Source organism: Cavia porcellus, unplaced genomic scaffold, assembly GCF_034190915.1.
Source record: "Cavia porcellus strain 051 isolate PalLab524CR breed Dunkin Hartley unplaced genomic scaffold, mCavPor4.1 scaffold_26, whole genome shotgun sequence".
In the NCBI taxonomy this organism is placed as follows: Eukaryota; Metazoa; Chordata; class Mammalia; order Rodentia; family Caviidae; genus Cavia; species Cavia porcellus.
Window position 1 is genome coordinate 42,936,558 of NW_026947509.1, and position 22,137 is coordinate 42,958,694.

Here is a 22,137-nt window from a genome sequence, read left to right on the forward strand (position 1 = left end):
TATCTGTGATGGTATGAACAGCTATTTTGAAGAAAACAAGACATTATAATAGCCAGTGCTGATTTAATATCATCTTGTTTTGGAGTCCTACCATACTTTTGTTCTTCTGTGTCCATTGTTTCTATCATGTAGTATCTTATTGGATTTTATCATGTGTGATAGTATAAACAAATTTTTTATGGACAATGGGATAATATAGTAAAATATTGTTTGTTGTCTTTTATTTGGTTCTGAATGCCCTGTAATACTTTCATTCTCTTTAATGGTTTTATACTGTTTTGTTATGTTTGATACTATTGTGTATGAAGGTATGCTCAACTTTTTCAAGGAAAGAGACATTATAGTAGCTACTGTTATATCTGGTTGTCTTGTGGTGAAATACTGTGTTGCTTAAATTGTTCTGTTCTGATCTGCTTTGTTATGTCTTCTTTTATCTTAATCTCTTTAAAATAAAAAAAAATTTAAAAAGAATAGAAATCAGATCCAGGTACTTCAGGTAGGCAGGAATTTAATGCAAGAATTTCATATAACTGCTGGAAAAGCTGAAAGAAAGATCAGGGAAAATTACCTCCTAATATGAACTTTTCAATACCTTGCAGGGACTTAGAGAATTGCAAAAATGAATGAGAAATGCACCTATGGGTGCTATCAACCCGCCCCCCTGAGGCAGGGGAGACTGAGACCCAGAGGAGGAGTCCAGCCATCTGTCTCGAGTCACCCGCTGGCCAAGCGTAGAGCTCAGGTCTTATTCTCAGTGCGGCAATCTTTCTTCATATCACCTCAGTTCTTCTCTTTAAACTGAGCCTTTTATTAATGCAAAATTCACATCTATGCCTTGTCACTATTTTCCTGTGTAATTTTGTCTCATGTTTAAGCCTTAGTTTTGGTTTTCACAAAAAAAAAAAAAAAAAAAAAAAAAAAAAAAGGAAGGAAGAAAAAAAAAGAAAACAAGCCTATGCTAGTTAAACTTTTATAGCCCTGGGAACTCTGACTTCTCAATTTCTACTCTACACCAAATCCAGTGCATTAAAATGCATCTACTTTGGGGGTTAAAAAATGTAAATTTGCTTTGAAAATAATTTGGCTTCAGATAACTAGCTTAATTTGAAGCTGGCTATGATTTCTTGGCAATCACTTTACATAGCTGGAAATTCTTGCAAAGTGAGAAAAATGTAAGCTCCAAATTGTTTTAAGTGTAATGAAATATTTAGGAGTAGAGCACATGACGACTAATGAAGCTGGCCCAATGTTACATTTTGTGGATGTTTAAACATTTATTGAATTCAATTTTGCAGTTTTCTTTTGGAAACCAATACTATTTATTTTCAGGTCTCCAGCATTAACTTCTGGCCTTTCTGGTTTCGGTTAGCCAAAATGGGCCAGAGTCCTGTGCATTTCAGTGACAACCCCTGCTGCTTCTCTCTGGGCGTTACCAAGGGGAGGTTTTGGAACACATGTGTGCCTGTGTGCGAGCTGCTCCCACTGGATGGAATGACACACATTAGCCCCAGCCCGCCCATGTTGGGCATACATGCCAAGGCTGCCTTTCTCTTTGGTTTCTTAAATCAGCTCACCACTCACCTTCTTCCCTCTCTTACCACGGAAACTGTGAATTTTGATTGAGGATATTTGTTTGTGTGTTTGCTCCCCTTCTCAAGACAGAGATAATTTGATGCTCTTATGAGTTTACTTAAGCACAGTCCCTGAGCACACTCCTAAAACACTATGCAATAATACTAATTCATAAGTAGCATTTAAGCGACTTCTGTATGCAAGATATTATAGGGGTGTCAAGGAAGAGTTTAATATTACCCTTCAAGCTACCTCCAATTTTTGTTTGCAAGTTTTAGTACAGAAGATAATGATGAATTTCAATTCTCAGTCACTAGACTCAAAGTCATATTCAGACTTTTATGTGTAAATATTTCTGGTTTATTTTCATGCAGTTACTTTCTTTAAAATTCAATATCTAAGAAGTGTATATAGGAAGGAATGTGATACAATAGTAAAATGTTTCCCTGTAGTACAATGTAGAACATTAAAACATGTTCAGGGACAAAAATTTTTGTGATCCACGAAAATTATTGTTTGTGACAATAACAAAGCTGGCAATATCGTCCCCATTTCACAGATGAGGAAATGGAAGCTTCTGGAGTCTCAAGAGAAGCAGGATCAGACATCTAAGCCTGGCATGACACGTAGTACATACTTCACCTCAGATCCCAGAACATTAAAGTGAAGTCAGACTGGTGACAAATTAGCATTGTGGATAATTCAGCCATGAATGTAAATCAGAGTTATAAGATAAATGACATTTAGTGACATTAATTAACTGATTAAATTAAACCTGATATTTTAATCAGACTTTGTTTGTGCAAAGTGCTACATAAAATGAAACGTAGTTTAACCTAGTTACTTCTAAAAATTCCAGTTACCATAACAACTTCTTGGGATTTCAATTAAAGGTGGTCTTTTCTTTATATTATTTTTAGAACCTCAGTTGCCATAACAACCAGATGCCATGTATTTGATCAGTTAAATCATTCCCAACGAGTTGAAATATGGTGTTCTCTTAGAAACCATCAAAAGATGCTAAGTGGAATGTCAGGAATTAATGCCCAAATGGCAGCGCAGACTCAGTTTTTCAAGGAGCTTACATGTGAAACAAAAGACCAATGAATCTCCCTTTGTATGTTGGATTTATGATGCTTCTCAGTTACAGAAATCAAAAAGAGATTATTTATCAATTCGAGGAAAGTGGAGATGTCAGGTCCTGGGGTAATACGAATTGTCAGAGCTACAAAGAGAAATGACGTAAACGATCAATTCATCTTCCCTGGGCTTAGGGCTTTGCTAGAAACAATTCTGCCAGAGCTTGCCCGCGCTGGGGGTGGGGAGACGCATTCCACTTCGCACAACCAGTGGCTTCTGAAAGCAGCCCTGCCTTTCTGTGTTCGGTTTCTCTCCCCACCCTCCTCTCTGGAGGAGGATTGTTAAAGGAATATGTTTCTGCCCTGACAAACGGGTTTTCTCCTATCAGTGAGAAACGTCACCAGGCGCTAACAGATTCTGCAATTAGAAATTGGGAGCAGAAGAGTTCAAACATAGGAGGAGGCAGCCAAGGAAGATGAAGGTGAGGGCAGGCGGTAGGGCCAAAGTGCAAGGCAGAGGGCCAGGGAGAAGAGGACGGGCTGGGAGACACATCCTCACGGGGAGCCATCTGGCCCTGCTGAGAAATAAGCGGGCACAGTAAGTTAAAAATGCTCAGGGCTTTCCATGTCCGATCATGTGGACACATCCCTGATGTACTGGGCCCAAACGCAGGGCCCAGTAATGTCAGGAAGATGCCCTAGCGCTCAGAACCCACGTCCTCACCTGTCCGAGGTAAATTTGCCCTTCGGGACAGCTGGCTCACTTTATTTGATTGGCAGCCATCCACACTGGAGGTGGCAAGGAGAGACACATCTGGTTGCCCCGAGGGGAGGGCCAGGATGCCCATTAAGTGATAAACAAAGGTGGCCTGTCCCGGCACTCTGCCCATGCGATGCAGAGGAGGGAGTGGGTTCTTGGCCCACGCCAGCCAGGCACAGAGCAGGAGCCTGAGGTAGGAGTGTCACTGTGGATTCCAGGTTTAATTATGGTCCTCTCACTTAATGAGGTTTCCTGAAGAGGTGGAGGTGGGGGATTAGGGTTATTTAATTAAAAAACAATAAAGCTTCCAGCTGCTGCTGGCTACCAATCTGGAGCCTGCCCCCTCCCCCTCACAGACTGGCACACAAGGCCCAGACCAGGCCTCTCTGACTTGCCCTGGACTGTGGCCCTATTAGCACCCCAGATCAAGCCAGCTCTTCCCTTCTCAAGCTGCTTTGGCTGCTGAGACATTTTGATCAGGTAGAAGTAAGGATTCCCTTATGGTCAGATTATGAAAGAAAAACAAAGATCAGATCTACTGTCTTTCCTAGGTACTTGAGACCAAAAACAATCAACAACAAAACAAACCGTGTATTTTCCAGCTCTTCTCTACTCTACATATCCTGACTGCATGGAAAGCAGGGAAGGATTTTCACCTTAGATTCCACAGAAAAGGAGGCTGCTTTCCTACTGGCATCCAGTCTTTAGTTTTACCTACTTTTAATAATCACCTAGGGAGATCATTTTTTAAATATATAACTTCTCAGGCTCCTCCCTGGAGATTTTGAATAAATTAGCTTTCCTTGATTTTTATGATCAAAATATTTCAAGCAATTCCCTCCTGTTCCCGGAAAGGACCAGACCAGGGAAGAAGAGAGGGGCTGACCCAGAAAGGCCCTTCCATGATGGCGATTTTGCCTCTGATACATTTCACAGCTGCCCATCCAGGACCAAAGCCTGGCTGTGACCTCCCTGTCTCCGAACACCTCCTCAGCTATTGAGAAAGTGCTACAATAAAGCCACAGTGTGTGTTTCTAGGGAGGAAGTGCTCCAAAGGGATCAGCTGTGCTCTGTGCTGCCGCCCTCCTGCTCCTGCAGAAGTTGAAGGTTCCTGTGGCAACTTCCTGATGGAAGCAGCAGCACGGCCCTGGGGCCAAGATTTCCTTACCAGCCAGGTTCCTATACAGGCGTAAGGTTTCCCTCTGTAGTAGGTTACACCATCCCCTTTTGCCTGGCACCATCTAGGGTACACCTTTGAAAATCTCATTCAGACAAAGCAGGCATTGGCCACCCCACTGCAGGGCGCTGGCTCCTGGGATTATTCGGTTCCCTTCCCCTGTATAGGTGTGCCATAAATCAGATACAGAGAGCGGGAGTGGTCCATCCTGGGATACTCAAACCTCAGGTGTGAATTCTCTGCACCCTGGTTAGCACTATATTTGCAATTTCCTCTTCTCTAGTCCCTGTGAACTGGATGGAGAGTCACAGTAACTGTCCGGCTGCTGATAACTCTATTTGCTGGGAAAAGGTCCTAGACCATTCTCCAAATCGAGATTCTCCCAGGATTTGTGTGTACCCTTTTAAGTCCACCAAGTGGGCTGACCTGGGATTAAATAATCGGCATAGTTACATTTTATTTGCATTCTGATGTACAATTTTCACGGCAATTGCTTGTGTGTTAGTCAGTTTGGCTCTGAATTAATCCATGTTTATTCTGAAGACAGAGGAACTACAAAAGCAGAATATCATGGACTCCTGCTCAGAGAAACCGCTTCCAAACCTTGGCCTGGTGATTTGCTGGCTCAGCAACCTTGGACCAGTTAGTTTTGTTTGTGAAGAAAGGAGATGGTGTATGGGTTGAACTGTGTCCTCCTGAAATTACAAAGATATCAAAGTCATAACTTCTAGTCTTCAAAATAGGGCCTTCCTTGGAAATCAGGGAATCGAAGATGTAACTACGTTAGTCAGCATGCGTTCATCCTCAGTTAACTCAGGTTCATCATGCTGGAGTAGGGGATCCTTTATTCACAATGACTGGTGTCCCTATGGAAAGGGGAAGACAAACACAGGCACAGGGAGAAAGCCATGCAAAGCTGCGTTACAGGGCCACTGTCAAAAGCCTGCAGTGCCACAGGCAGAGAGAGAGAAACCTAAAGTTACCAGACTTCTCCCTAGACAGCAGAGACAGCGTGGCCCTGCCGAGCCTCGGTCTTGAATTTGCAGCTTCAAGACTGAGATTTCTCTTTAGAAATATGTGTCTGTTGTTTAGGACAGTCTGTTTGTGGAACTCAGTTATGGCAGTGCTAGCCAGTGATAATACAAATGTCAGAGGGTTAATTTAGGATTAAATGGGTAAGGCTTTTGTGTTGAAGTACATGGTACATAGACATCTTTGCTGGAGAAATAGCGGGGCAGAGGGAGTATAACTGTGTAAGCTGTACACTTGGAGTTACAGACTGAAGGTTCCCGGCCCTAACTGGCATGATACTGCAAATCATCTCGTCCTTCTTTCCCGGCTGCAGAATGAACCCACTGCTATGAACTTTGTGAGGTGATTTGATGACCGAGGAAGGGAAGATGTGAAAGTGCCTTGACCAGCTTTGCCACAGAAGCCACACTGATTGAAAAAGCCCAAAAATCACACCCCTTATTTTCTCAGCACCCCATCTTTACCCTTTTGGTGTCACTGTGAGGCTGTGAGCTAAAAGCTGAGGGACAGATGGAGCTTGAGACCCTGCCAAGCCCTATTGTCGGGAGAAGATGAAGCCATTGGAAGTAGCTACTTTACCATCACCTGGTGTCTCTCCCACTTCTATTTCACTCTGCTTCCTGGATAATGATGTAATCCGTGCCAGGGAATTTTCTGGAAGTGCCAACAACCTAATAGAAAATGGAGACTTTGAAGGGACCTATTACCTCTCTTGCCTTAATTTTTTTCTCCAGTTTCCATCTCAGCAACCAAGTAATATGTGCCTCAAATGTAACCATTAAATCACCAGGAAGAATTTTGCTGAAAATTTAACTGGAAATATCAGTGCTGGCATTCCAACCTCTTTGTCAACATAATAAAGTCCTCTCCTAAAAGGCTCCATGCTGTCCCTGTAAGCCATGCATCAAGAGGCTTGTGGTCTATCAACTGATACTGTGCACAATTTCTAGCCACAAATAGGCCTGTGTATTCACAAGTGTGGCTGAATGGCAAGGGATTATTGAACTCGTGCCCTAGCAAAATAAGTCAAGAAATGGGCCAAGGGTATAGCTCAGGGGCACGAAGCTTTGGCAAGCACGAGGTCCTGAGTTCAATTCCTATACCAAAATAAATAAATCAGTCAATAAATGGCAGGTATCAACCTGGATACAAATCACTATGAGGTGTAGGAGAGAGTTCAAAGAAATACAATATATAGGTCATATTCTCTACAGATTTGCAACCAACTTGTGCATTCAAAGGTATGTTACTGCTTGTAGGTTTGTTTGTCTTTCTATCTGTCTATCCATTTTAATCTTCTAATAACAGCTTTTGTGACAGATGCTGTAGGTCCTGGGTGTATGCTATATTCTCAAAGATAGACTTATGTTCCAGATTTTTGCCACTAAATGAGCACCTGCTTCTCTCTGGCCTAGGAGTTTAAAATGGAGACAGATCAGCACAGGGCTTGTTGGCAGTTGGTAATCGCTCCAGACCAAGCTCTTTCAATCTTGGCACTGCTGACGTTTTGGATCATATGATTCTCTATGGTGAGAGGGCACCTTGTACATTGTAATGTGTTTAATAGCCTCCTTGCCTTCTACTTACTAGAAGCCAGTGGTTTCCTCCTATTTGTGGCAAACAAATAATGTCTCAAGACATGGCTAAATGTCCTCTGGAAAGCAAAATCACTCCAGGTGGGAATCCTTACACCAAGTGAACCAGACAGGAGTGCATTGCACTCTGTCCCTCCAGAATTCCTCTCACTTCAGTGGCACTGGTGGCACCAAAACAGTTCCTCAGATCTACTCTTCCACGCACTGATCATTCCTTCTCCAGTGCTGATCTAGCTGTCCCTGAGCCCATGCAGAGGTGGCAGCTTGTATCAGTGTCCTCATCAACTCCCACAGTTGTGTCACTTGCAGTGGTTCTACTTCTTGGATTGAGCCCTTAAAGGTAAGGATTTCAGGTCACAGAGACATTTTCGAAAAGAATGAGATTTTTTTTGTTCCTTTGCTTTTGCTTTTTTGAGACAGTGCCTCACTTTGCCAGGATGGCCTCAAACTCACAGGGATCCTCCCACCTCTGCCTTCAGGGATTACAGGCCTGTGCCATCATGGCCTGCAGGTATGGAAGATTTCTCAACATTTATTCAATGCCAGATAATTACTCTATGCCAAGCCTGGTCATTACCTCTCTCTTGCTAGGGAGTGGTTCAGAGCTGAGCAAAGCTAAGTCAATTTAAGTCAGTGTAATTCACGAAGAGGGTCACTTGAGGATTCTGGAGGGAAAAAATCAGACTCTTTCTATTTACTGAAATAAACACAAAAGTTTTCTTCCTTATCTGTTGCTGCTAGCATCCATCATGTGATCATCACATGGAAAACCTACTTTAGGATAAAGACAAAATTGAAAAGTACCTAGGCCAGAAAGTATCTTTGAGCTGTTCAGTCAAATAAACCATGGAATCCTCCCTGCTGCTGGGCTTCCTTTTCTATTTGAGAAAAAATTTCCCTATGATTTAGGCCGGTCTGGCTGGAATTGCGTTATATTCTTAAAGCAGCTTTGTTTTAAGCTCCTGATACAAACTATTCTCATTTGTGAAAGATGATTTGCTCCCCCTGAGATGAATCTGTTTCTTCTTCAAGTGTATTACAGTGTTCTAGTCATCTCAGAACTGGGAGTCTGGATGGTCCTGCTTTGCTGCATCTACTAATTTTGACTGAGTTCTTGGTAAGAGGAGGAGTCAATCCTTGGTGGAAATTGTCTCTCATCATCAAACTTCTCAAAACACTGCTTCTGAATGAAGAGCAAAGGCCAAACAAAACTCAGCAAAGTGATCTCAGAAAATCCGGATACACGTGGTCTGGTTCCCTCAGTTCAAGGCACCTGGAAGGTTTGTTCCTTCTGCAGCTATGATCAACACCAGTCTAGTACCAGCTGATACCATGGATACCAGCGCCACCCATGCCACCAGGAAACAAATGTCCAGTGAGAAGGCAGCTGGGAAAAACACTTCCTGGACTCTCTGGAATCCTCTTACCTGGAGCAAAGTTCTTACGTAGCATTGAACTCCGGGATTCCAAATGTAGGTACTGAGTCCACAGGGATGGTGGGCCAAAGTAGCAAAGTGGTAGAACCCTACTGCTAACAGAAGGTGCCCAGCTGGGTGGTGAGGAGAGTCCTGGCTGGATGCCATCACCTCCACTCTAGGACACAACTGTTCAATGCAAAGCCCACCCTTGAACAATGCCCTGGCCAAGAATATGGGATCCAGACAAGCTAAGATTGAAGCCTTGTGCTTTTACCAGAAAGGGATGTATTGTGATCTTCCTAGAGCCTCACTGGCTCACCAATCAGATGAGAATATCAAAACCTACCCTCACGTCTGGCCCATGGGAGAAACTCAGTAAGTACCACTTTCTTTGTCTTATGCTTTCCCTGCTTCAGCTGGCCTCCCCAGCCCAGTGTCTCCTCCTCTTCATTCTCCTCCTGGATATTTGCTGAATCCTGCAGCTCATCTGGGTGGCCAGCCTTACCCTCAGCTGCCCATACTCTGACAGCCGGTGTGGTCCTATTAGGAAGAGCCTACTGTCCATGCTCAAAGCAAACCAGGAAATTTCCAGACTTGCACATAGAGGAAACACAGCCCACAAGGTCCGAATGAAGTTCTCAGGAGAAGCGGCTTTGGAGCTTCAGCAGTACCTTTGCCACATGTTCATATCATTCCTGACTTGGCCACCTAAGCCTCATACTTCAAACCTGGCCACACCAATGATCTCCAAGTTCACTTACAAACTAATGGCTTCAGAGAAGTATAATATGCACATGGCTGTGATCCAGCAGCCCTGAGCTTAATCCTGCTCTAGTGTTGATTAACTGTGTGACTTCAGATAAGCCATTTCAGCTCAGTTTCCTCCAGCACCTAATTGGGGGATTATCTCACACTGTCTCAGATCCTGTATCATTTGGGGGCAGAGGTGGGATGAGTGCATTTTGAAAAGTGCCCTCCTCTAGTCTGTTTCAAGGATTCTGTGTCTTTTAGACCAGATAATCCCATGAAAGTCTTAGTTTCCTCAAGAGTCAAACGAAGTATGCTAACCTCCAGCACTGAGGTGTAGCTCATATTTGGTTAATTGAATATCATTATGTGCTTTGAAACTGCCCCTGCATTTCAAATAGCCTGTTTCTTATTAGGAAAAGTGCATATAACTGTTCAAAAATGTGCTACAAGAAAGCAGCTGCCTTAAGAATATTTCTGCTGAGAAGCGGATTATTTGGGAATTGTGATGTATCCTGCCACTTGTGAAGAGAAATGAAAGAGAGAGAGAGAGAGAGAGAGAGAGAGAGAGAGAGAGAGAGAACACAGATAGATGAGAAGAATAAATGTTCTTGTTGCATGCACCATGCAGAGGTGTCACACACACTAAGTGATGACGTAACTGTTGGAGTAATGCCTATAACTGCTGCCTTTGTAAGTGATCCATAATCCCCACTCTAATAAACCAAGCAACAAAGTCCGAGGCACTTCATATGACAAGGGCAGCCTAATCCCATGCCGTGTGAACTCCATGTCTGACGTAGCCATATCACAGCTCTGGATTCAGCCAGGCATAATCACATCCTTATGAAAAAACAAGATCCCCTGTGTAACACACCAAAATCCCTTCTCCACAAAGCAAGCATATGAATCTGCAGTGAACAGGAAAAGTCCTTGGTGAACTGCCAAGGAAGAGCATGGGGCAAATATTCCATATGTCACCCACGTTTCTGTGGGGTGCTAACCACTGGAGGGGGAGTGTGACCTCAGGGAACCAGGAAGATGTGGCCAGGCTGTAATCCTCCTTTCATTTCAACATCTGATTGTACCAAGTATTTCCTCTGCATCCACCAAGAGCCAGGCATGAAGGATTTACTAGAAATGCATAACTCAGAGAGAGGTAAACACTGAACAAAGAGGAAAATAAACAATTAATACTCTGAAATTGTAATAGCTTCTTTAAGAAAGAGTGGGGTGCTCTGCCTGTGGATTCCAGACAATGCTCTCTTTGAGAAGAGGCCAAACCTGCAGGCTTGCAATCACTATTGGCCTGCTTTGAATAACAAGAGACATGGGCCTTAGTACCCTGGGAATGAGAAGTTCCACTGAGGATTTTTTAAAAATTGTCTTTTAACATTCGATTTGATAACATGCTCCTGTCACTGAATATTCAAACTTTGGCAGGGTACCTGTCCGGACTCTCTTCTCAATTTGGCAAGCAATAAGCATTAAAAGTAATTGTAGATATGGGGAATATCCTTTCTTTAAAAAAAATCACATTTTAAAAATAGAGAATACACATCTCTATAGCTGAATAGGTTTGTATAGCAGCCAAGAAGATGGTTATAACCAGACTGCCTGGGTTCTGAGCCTGCCTTCACCACTGTAGATCAAGAAAGCAAACTACTTAAACCTCTGAGCCACATTGCCTCATTTCTAAGACAGGAATAAACCCATTGTTTCCGCTGTAGGGTCATCCTGAACATGAATTAACTCAATACACTTGAATCATTTCAAATAGCGGTCATACTAAATGCTGTGTTAAGGTTCCTAATATTACTATTCGATGAAGCTAAATCTAGGACTCTCCACTGCAACTAAATAATGATGTCTTTCCTATTATTTTTTAATCTGGAAGTCATTCAGATTTGGATTGTTCCTTGATCCTGATCCTAGATCTCTGCTTCTTCCAGATGTGAAATTTCTTGGCCCTTGTACAATCAATTGTTTTCACTTGATCCGTTATAAAACACAGCCAAACATATAATCCATCCATGAATGATCATTTTCTCATTTCTCAGGTTTTGACAAGAATCCTTGTGCTAAATTCATCTTCTTCCCCTGGGTCAGAAGCCAAGGACAAAGGAAAAGTCACCCAGGACAGTTCTCTGAGTACCATTGCATTGTTAAAGAGTTAAAATTAAGCCTAAGACCACCTCACCAAATTTCCTGCACTTATCTAGCCACACAGACCTCACCTCCTTCCCCAATCACCTTCAAAGACAATTAAAAACCTTGGAAAGGTCAAACATCAGCATATGCATCCTTTGTCCTTGAAGATTGCAGCCAGATACCTTAATCTCCCTGAATGAAAGCAGAAGTCTTAGGAAGTGAGATAGATGGTCAGCCATTGGCCTTTAGCTTATTGTTCTGGGAGAATCAAGGACATCTTTGACATTTTGAAGCCTTCTGGACAAGCAGATTGCATTTCTGGAATCCAGGTTAGAGTGAGTTTTGCTAATTGTGATCACTTGTATATTCCCAAGCTCTTCCACCCAAACAGCTTGGAAGATGAGGAAGCACGCTGGTTAATTGCGAATGCAGTCAGTACCATTCCTTCCTGAAGAAAGAGTTTGCTGTTCATTCACTGGGGGGACAAAATGGAGCAGGACAGGAATACTATGGCTCAGGGTGAAGGAAAATCTTCTTTGAAATCCTTTTGAAAAAAAAATCCTTTTGAAAGGACAAGTGAAAACAATTTAGTCTTCCTTTTGTAAATCTGCACATTATTCCCACATCTGTCCTTTCCTTTTTCTTTTCCTGTTTCTTTCCCACTTATCCTTCTTGCAATGTTGCAGGAGACTTTTCCCAGAGAGACTCAGAGCAAGTCAGCTAATTAATTATTTTTTCAACATTATTTCTAGAGCTGAACTCTGACCTCCTGGCAACCCTACAAAATATCTTGTTGCATTCTCCATTCTCTTGAGAATGATTCTGAGAAAAGATGATTCATTGAAAGACAGAGGGAACTCTGCTGTCTCAAGAGAGACATCGCATATCCAAATCATTCAGCCCCAAGCTTTGGAGCCCTTGCTCTTCACCTCCTTGTCAGAAGCCCCAGGAGGACCTGCTGCATGCTGTGACTCTCAGGAGCCTCATTTTGATAAAGGCAGCAAGCAAACACTGCTTTGCACCTCTGTGCTTTCTGCATGGCTAAAACCCTCCCCTCTCTCTCCTGACTTATGCTCTGAGATTGCCAAAGCAAGGGCCAGGCGTTGGCGGCAGGTGCTGCTCCCCTATGATGAGCAGGCTCCTGGCGATGTCTGCCCATTGCTGCTGCTGTTCTCCAGGACAATTGCTGCCTGCAGACGACAATCACAGAGATTTCTTCCAAACGCACAGCACAGCCTTTCATCTTTTCCTTGAAGCCTCTAGAAATTAAATATATATATAAAAATGTATATATATTTCTTGGATCTTTCTGATGCAAATGTTACTGGACATTTTCTTCCTTGGGTTTTCTGTTTGATAAAATAGTTAAAGTGATGTACACACTACTTGGCAATGGGGAAGGAGGAAAGTTTCCTTTACAGGAATAATAAATACAACTTTGAGCCTTCCAACTCACCTCAAGCTCTGGGATATGTTATCTTTTGCAGGTACACGGAGCTCTACTCATTGTCAGTGACCACTAATCAGGGGAAAATAAAGAAGTTGGGGCCACCTCTACCTCTTCCTTCCAAGGAAAAAATATGGTATGAAATCGGTGCCCTTTTCTGTGGTGGGCCAACATATCACACAGATAGCAAACTGGGCCCACGGCCTGCTGCTGCGGGCTGAATTCCACGTGATTGGCCACTTGTAAATTCAGTGTGTCATGACCCTGTCATGTGCCTGGTAGGCCCGAGTGAACTTGTGCACTTGTGATATTTGGTGTCACAACAGGCTGAGCCCAGTGGAGGACTCGAGGAGGCTTTCGCCCTTCCAATCACCGTGCTTTTCACGTCCACTAGGAACAGGATGTTCCGTCCTGTTTCTCATTACAGAATTATGAAATGGGAATCTTTTTTTCTTATGAATAATAAATAGGATCATGAAAACTAAAAGAATATGATAGGATCCTGGTAGTGGAGCTGACGTTTTGTTAGCAGAAAGTAGCATGAGCAAAATTTTTTAAATAAAAAACAGACTGAATGCTTTGTGAAACTTTGCATATTTTTAATTCATTCACAAGAGATAATTAGCTCATATATTTAAATTGCCCTTCTGAATTGTATTCAGCAATTTTTTAGGGAGACCACATGCTATTTTATTTTCACATTAGTTCAGCCACTGATGCAGTGCAGATCGAGCCCCACCACCACCCAACACCCTCTGAACTCCGGTCTCTCCAGACAAGGCTGCTCAGGGCTCCGCTTCCAGCCAGAGGACTCTCAAAGTGCTGCATCTCTTTTCCAGGAGTCTTTAATTTGTTTGAAGGAAGAGGCAGAAGGCAAGAACAGGAAGGAAGTAGAAAGGGGCCCAGGGAGCTTGTGGAATGAACAAGGCTTTTTTGGCTTCATCGGACTGGAATGGGGGTGCTTAGTGGGTGCTCATTGGGTGCAGTGAGAGCACCCTGCCCAGTGGGAAAGCCTTGCTGCCAGGAATTCTTTCAGGAATGAAGACATCGATGGGAGGGGCCGTGACAGGCAGCATCTTCCCCTGAGGAAGCAAGGTGAAGGGCAATGAAACACTGACCTAAAAATACACTGCAAGAGTTTGAGGGTGGGGAAGGGAAATTGTTTTCATCTCGCTTGGTCTACCTGGCGCTTCTCAGTGAGGTGCTGGGCTTGCTTTTGGTTCTGAAACACAGAGAACTAATTATGGATAATTACAAACACGATGCAACATTTCATTTTGTAGGATTATCTTTCCATTTCATTTTTCCCATTTTCTTCCTGGTGGATGGTAGGTTCTTTTTCCTAATGGTGCATCTTCCGTTTCTTTCCAGTCTCCTGTTTCCCATCCCAGTGCAGAGCTCACTGGCTCTTCTCTTGTTCTGGGTCTGTCCTTCAGGAATCCAGCGCCCTCCTTGCCCGCCCTCGCCCCTCTTGGATGGGAGCTGCTCGCACCTTCTCAGCAGGCAGGGCACATCAGAACTGTCTATGTGAAGGGAGGGAGGACAAGGTTGTTTACTTTCTCAGAAGGCTAAACATCTCAGCCGGGAGTCCTTGACTGCCTGCTGCAGGACACAGATGGAAAGGACAAAGGGCAGCAGAAAGTGCTCCTGCCACTGTGATTTGCATCTGAGTGCAATTCAACTTTTCTTTCAGGAGTCTCATTTGAATACACACTACATTAGCCCCATCCCTGCTTGTGCTCCAATCTGGGAAATACATTCATGGCTCCATAGCCTCCCCCATCCGGTCCAGACGGCTGGGGAGAGTGAGGAGGGGCACCCGACCACGGCAGAGAAATTGTATTTCAAATGAATATCTTTTCGTCAACTGCCTATGGATCCTTCAGCGGCGCTGAGAGGAGATTTGCATATTTTTCTTCCTAATGGAAACATATATGGGATGAAGATTGTGTTTTGTCCATTTAGAAAAGCTGCTTTGCCCTATGTGCTCGAGGGCTTCTAAATTCGTGATAGGAAGAAATGATTTGTTAGGCTAAAGAAAATCAGAAGAATTTAAATGACATGTCTACCATTATCATCTGTGAAGAACTCCACACAGAAATCGCCTCCAGAATACTTTCCTGCAAAAATTAATAAGTAGATTTATAATGTAAGGAGATGTGAACATAGTCCTGTGAAGGACCACTGATCTAAAGCAAATCAGCCTGCAGAGGCCTAAATTATGCAGGAGGCTGAAATGACATTAATGGGCATTGTCTATTCCCTTTCTTTTCCATTTTCATGTGAGTGCATATATATTTTGGGACCTTTGTGTATATATTCTTAACTCTTTTTCTTTGTTTATCCTGGGAAAGCAAGAGGATAGCTAAAGAACGAGTGTGTTTAAGAATATATGAAGCATTATACTGCCGAGTAGTATTTCAACACCAGCATGTATTTATCTCATGCATAGATATCTAAAATAAATAATAAGATTGGCTTTTTAAAAAACAGCCATGCCAGGACTTATATGCACAGACCTACACACATCTTAGATTTTTTCATGTCAATCCTTAAAAACAGGCACTTTAAGAAGCTAAGATTTTTTTTGTCATTTTAGCTTTTAGTTTTCCACAGAGGTTCTTCTTTTAATTTTGTTTCATTGTAACACCATAGTTGAAATTATTACTAAAACTTGTACCATTTTCTATTGACTATGGTTAATAGAGAAAAATTTTTGTCACTTAAAAGTGGTTTGATTTTGACAAATAGCTCCACCTTACCTGGACCCAAGGTAATCAGTGAATAAGCAGAAAAGTGCCAGTTTAAATAAGATCTTCTGTGCGTACAGCTGTGGCACTTCTAAATATCCACGGAGCTTAGTTCATTTCCTGCTAGAAACTGCAAGACATGTGGAAAGTCATTCTTACCTAAGAGACCCCATTCTTTTAATCAAAGAATATAGCAAAATATAGAGAAACCTTGGAAGTTACTGAATTCAGTCCCTTAGTTAAGATTATTGAAAAGACTATAATGGTGAAATTCTACTTAAAAATATTTTTCTTGATGGGAGAAGTTTAAGTAAATACAATTTTGTTGATTGTGATTATTTTTTATTGAGTACATTCAAATGCTATTGGGGTATGTGTGTGTATGCATGTGTGTTAGATTGTGTTTGTATTTGAGGGACATATTCTTTCTAGGGTATCTGCCTAGCTTACTATGTGACCACCCTCCTCCACCTGACACATGATCTCCAAAGTCCCAGGTTGAGACCTCATCAGCTCTCTTGCCACTGTGGCCTCTATCTTTGGAGAAGGCTAATTGGACCAGCACTAATGACTGACCCAAGTTGGAACAATGTTACCTTCTCCTGGGAATTTGGCAATTTGTCAATATGTTGGCATCTGAAACACAAAGACTTGGAAACTACAATTTTCTAATCATTTCCATAAGAACTGGGGAGACAAAAAAAAGCTTGTCTAGAAGGAAAGAAAAATATATTAATTTGAACACAGACAAAACTATCTGAAAGCGTCAGTCTCCAGTTAGAATCCTTCTTGGCATCTGATTGTATCATTGCGCTTAATGTTTCTTAAGCCACTGACACATTCCTAAATAGCATCTGTGAAATCCTTATTTCTGTTTGTTAAGTTAGAGTGAGTTGATTTTGTTACTTTAGACCTACCAGATTCACCTCAAGAGGAAACTGAAGCATTCTGCATCTCAGAGAAACACCCCCCCGCCTTTTTTTTCCCATGAGGATTTGATAGATTCTTTGAAAAACACAGGAAGAAGTGAAGGGTCAGGTCCTGGGCCATGAGGCTCGGGTCACTTGCCAACTGCAGCTCTTCGGAGGATGCAGGCAGTCAGCAAGACTCCCTCCGACAGGAGTGAGCTGGCACAGCAGGACCAGGGCTCCACTTCAGTACCATACATGTCTGCACTGTTGCCCTGCATGGCCCCCTCTTCTAAGGACCTCTGTGTTTTCTTCCCCGCTCACCTGTGAACAGCATAAAGCCAAGAATCATTTCCTATGTACCTTCAAATATCCAGCAATGAACAGGTTGGGGTGCTCAGTTACTAACCTGCAGCAGACACTCTGGTCAGAGCACCACCAATATGTTCAATAAACGTGGACATAAATGGACCAAAATTGTAAAGTCATCTTATGAGAAAGCTCTAAAGTATTTGTTCTCTGTCATCCCCTTCCTAGGTGAAAGTGACTGTTGGAACTTCTCCCACTGTAAACTGGTTACCTCTGGCTTCTTTGGAGGGTTATGACACAAATGGGAGAGCTACTTACAGCTATGCTGCCTTGCAGGGGCATTTATGTGGGAGGAGTCATTTCCAGCCTTAGGAACTGTAACAGAGAATGAAAATATCCCTGGTTCCCCCTGGTTCATGTCTCTTCTAATAAGACTGAAGTTATGTCTAAATTGGCTTTGAAGTCCAAAAACACTATGAGAAAGGAAAAAATCCGGTTTTAAAAAAATCTTTACATACACAGTATCTGAAAAAGTAAGAAGTCAACAGATGCATGACTATAGACATGAGAAGGATAGAGGGAAGGAGACAGTAGAAAGAAGGAGGAGCATTACAAAGCAATTTTAAATTATTGAGAAGAATTAACTTCATCCTCTAAAGTGAATTAGAATAAAATCACAACTAGGCTTAAACACACGTCGCAAAGTGTGCAAAGTTCGATTTCACTGTTCATTATGCGTCACGCTCTCCTGGGTAGTGGCGAAGTCTGAGGCTGGGTGGTGCGGCCACACTCACACTCAGGATGTGGCCGCATTTCTCTACCCGCTGCCCTCTTTGGCGATCCCACATGGACACTGGTGCTTTGGTACTTGGTCTGAATAACTGGATGCTCAGTGCAAAGCTACGATTTCCACCCAAAGGTGCAGAGCTCACACAACATCTGGCTCATTCACTGTGGTGTAGCAGCAGGAGCTCCAACAAAGGCATCATTTGTGAAAGAGCTCTCTTCTCTGCAAATATCTCCTGATTTTGCACGAAAAGAACAATACAGATATTCTTGGCTTTTGGAGCACACACTTACAAAGGATATCTGAGGCTCAGTGCATCTGCTTACTAAGATGCTTTTATCTGTAATTGTTTCACTTCTATATCCTACTTTGACTTTGGAGCTTGAAAATGGCAACTGTTCAACACATTACCTTCAGGTTTTTTCAGTTCTCAGGCTTATCTAGGCACAGGTGCATTACATTCTGAAATAGAATGATCGAAGGAGCTAAGAAGATGATAACCTAATGAAAAATTCTAATTTTATGATGAATTTATCTCAATCCTTGAGAAAACCACAAACTTATCTAAAAACAGAGACAGATCCAGTGGCAGAGCAAAGAAAAACACTGCCACTATTTTCAAAGCCAGGTGTTCTTTTTATATACTACATAGGAAACTTACAAGTAGGCCTAAGCATTAGTACCTTGCTTGACAGTGAAAGGGACTCAGGTCAAGTTCTTCCAGTGTCTTAGTTGGAGGAAACATAAAGGCAAACACAGAGTACAGAGTGGTGGCAAGGAAGGTCTTCGAACTCCTGCTTTGGTTTTCCAACCTAAGATTGGTTGTGTGGCCTTCAAAACATGAACTTCTCTGGGCCTCATTATCTTTATTCCTAAAAGGAACACAAGAACCTACATAAGACATATGTTTTGAAAACTAAATGGCAATGCATGTAAGGCATTAACATATTCCTGCATGTAGGAAGCACTACGATAGCAGAATTATGTCTTAACACCCTTGACATGGGTGAACTCAGCTCAACATACATCCTCAACAGATCAGGGAAGAAAAAAAAAAGATGTGTGTATTAGCTGGTCACTAAATGAATGCAGTATTTGGAATGAGCTTGAGAAGGGAGCTATGAATTTTCGGGTCCCCCGGGCATCCTCAGCCCTGCGTGTTTCTCATACCACAAGGGTCTCCCAACCCCCAGGAGATCTGTGCAGCACATTTTTGCTCTCCACCATTCCTCTAAATGTGGGCCAGCTACTCCATCTGGTGCACACATGAGAAAACATAAATCTGCTCTGATTTGGGAAGAAGAATTAGCGTGTTATGCTCATATAGAGCTAAGGATTGATGTTTTCATTTGTTTTTGTTGGTTTGGTTTGGTCTCTGGCATGACTATGTGAGATATCAAGGAAAATTTGGATGAATTCCATTTTCATATTAAACTCTGACTTCATGTCTGATTCCCTCGTTAGGTATGGGTAGAAGCGCTTTCAATACCACCACTGTCATCATCAGCACGATCAGCGTCGCTTTCACTGATTGTCTGTCCCAAATCCCCTCTTCTGGCAACTGTGCTCAGAGTTTCTCTTGCAGGCTACATTGGAAAGTCTGTTCTTTACACACCATGGGATCAGAGTCATCCAGAGAGCACCTTGTGGAGGGAGGCAGTGGCCCTCCTGCCTCTAGCAGTTGATCTATCACCACATACTTAGTGATTACCTCCAAGGTTCTGTATTCCTCTCCCAGGGCTGGAAGAAAATCAGTAAAGGACTTGCCTTAGGGACATACTTTAGGGAAGCACAAGTATCTCAATGATCAAACAATATATCTTAATGTAATAGTTAAAAATAAAGGTCATGCAAAAATTTTTATCGTAAAGAAAACATAAAAATGTTAAATAAAGACAAGATCGGCATCCAAATAGCTTGCCCTGTTATTGGCCTTGCATTCTGGGCCCCGTGCATTCCTCAAACTGTTCATGCTTCATAGCCCCTCATGTGAAAATGGAATCAAAAATTCAGCTTTCTTTCATCATTGATTCTCAAAATTGACTCTATGTCCATGCAATTCAAAGAGCTGAAGATTCGCAGTAAATAACCAGACACTTCTCTTCTAAGGAGTTTACATGTAAGGGTGGAAACTGGTAATAAATAAACATAGCACAGTATTTGTATTAGACGCGTTAAATAAAGGGATGCATTAGACACAGATTAGGTAAAGGGACTACGGGAGAGACTGCAATCTTACAATGCAAGGAACAAGCAATGGGTTACCTGAAGGAAGTATGGTATTCCACACACGGGGCCACCAGGAGAAGTAGCCAGAAGAGTCTTTTTTCAAGACAAGACCATAAAACACAACAGCTTCCCAGCCAGGGAGGAGGGACTCACCATTGGTCATAAAAATAGCAAGCATGAGAGGATTCTGACAGGAAGAAGGGAGTTTTAATTAGGGGCCATCAGTGCCAGCATCAGGAATCCATTTTTTAGTAAAACCAAGGTGAGGCAGATTCTCAGAAGCAAAGGTGTCTATGTGGAGGGGATAGTACTGATAGAGAAAGTGAGAAGGGATGCAAAATAGCACTGAGTTTGGGGAAAACGGTAGCCTTTTCTAACTTCTTCATTCTTCCTGGTAATGAGAAAGCAGATACCAGGCCAATGACAATAATTGCTGATAAGCACCCCAATTTCATGCCAAGAAAATTGTTGGTAATCCCAGTGGCCAACAGCATTCTTCCCTGTCCATATACCATGGGTCATAATTTAATAGTGCAGAACAATGGACTATGGAATCCAGTTTGGACTTCTCAAGCCTTATCAACAAATTAGTCCATGCAAGCAAAGATATGGCTGTCGCGTTAGCATTATAAAGTTGGAAAATCCAAATTCCCGATATATGGATGATATAGACTTTCACAATGGACATATAGTCATAGCTCCTGTTTTCTTTGTAGGTAAGTGCTGTAGTACCCTAATGACTAAGTCATATTCCTTGATTTCAGTCAAGAAATGCCAATCATTTTAATACCCCAATGTTTGTTGTTCACTCTGCCACATATAAATGTAAATGTACAGGTACTCTCCATCATTTGGTGATAAAACTTCCAGCATTGCAGGTAACAGCATCGGTCTACAGCGTTGTCAAAGCTTTTGAAGATATTTACAGCTTAAAGAACCCTACATTGTCGGTTTCTTGCTGAATACAATGCTGTTATTTGTCTTGAGCAGCTCTCTTTTGACCCAGAAGATGAAAGTACAATGTTAAAATTTTTTCCAAGGGAAAAATTCAGAGATTTGTGCATTGGAAGAGAGACTATTATAAGCAAAATGACAAACTTTATAGTAAGAAAGCAAAAAAAGTCTAATAGAGTAGCCAAACCAATACTTTTAGCAATGGCAGAGCATAACCTTTTCAAAATAGCTTTTCTCCAAAAATTGTTTAGAAATACACCTTTGGATTTAATTTTCAGTTTACATAAATTGCCATCTCACAAAATTCTAAAATCTTATTTCATCTTACCCATAATTTCTACTATGAAGAAGAAAAAGTAAGAACTCTGCCTTCATTCATTCTGGATTTGTTTACAGTTACCTAAATGTGTCACTTCAAACCCTGGCAGGCACAGCAAAGCTTCAAAACACTCATTTCCCTTGGCTTCTCAGACTTCATGGCAGAAAACGTCCCTGGTGGGGAAAAAGAATTTGACATACACATAAGTGAGGCATATAGAACTCCAATTAGCCATGATTTAAAAAGCTACAGCCAGGCATATCATAGTCAAGATTCCAGAAATTCAACATAAGAATAGAACATTAAAAACCATTCTGGAAAAGAAGCAAATTAAATATAAAAGAAAGTCTACTTGTTTCCTGCTCCAAGCTGACTTTTCAGCACAAACTTTCCAGTCAAAAAGAGCATGAAGTATTTCAGGCTTTAAAGAAAAACAACCTAGATTGATGTACACTTCAAAATTGATGGAGCAGTAAAATACTTCCATGACAAAGAACAAATGTGAAAATTTATGACCACCAAACGAGCACTCCCAAATGCTTTGAAGGACCATCTAGAAAGAGATAACAAGGACTACAGCTCCATGAGTCCCAACAGAAGAAATCGACCAGGCAAGACAAACAATTAAATGGGGGTGGCAGATAACAGGAAAATAACACAAGAATAAGTCAATACATATCAGTTACAACCATCATTGTTAATGGTCTTAATTCACCAATCAAAAGATACCGACTGGCAGAATGAATTAAGAAGCAGGATCTAACAATATGCTGCATACAAGGAAAACATTTAATTCAAAAATAAATTCATAGACTGAAAATCAAAGGATGGAAATAATATTATATGACAGGAAGCAGAAAAAAAGCAGGGGTAACTATTCTGTTTACAGACAATGTAAACTTT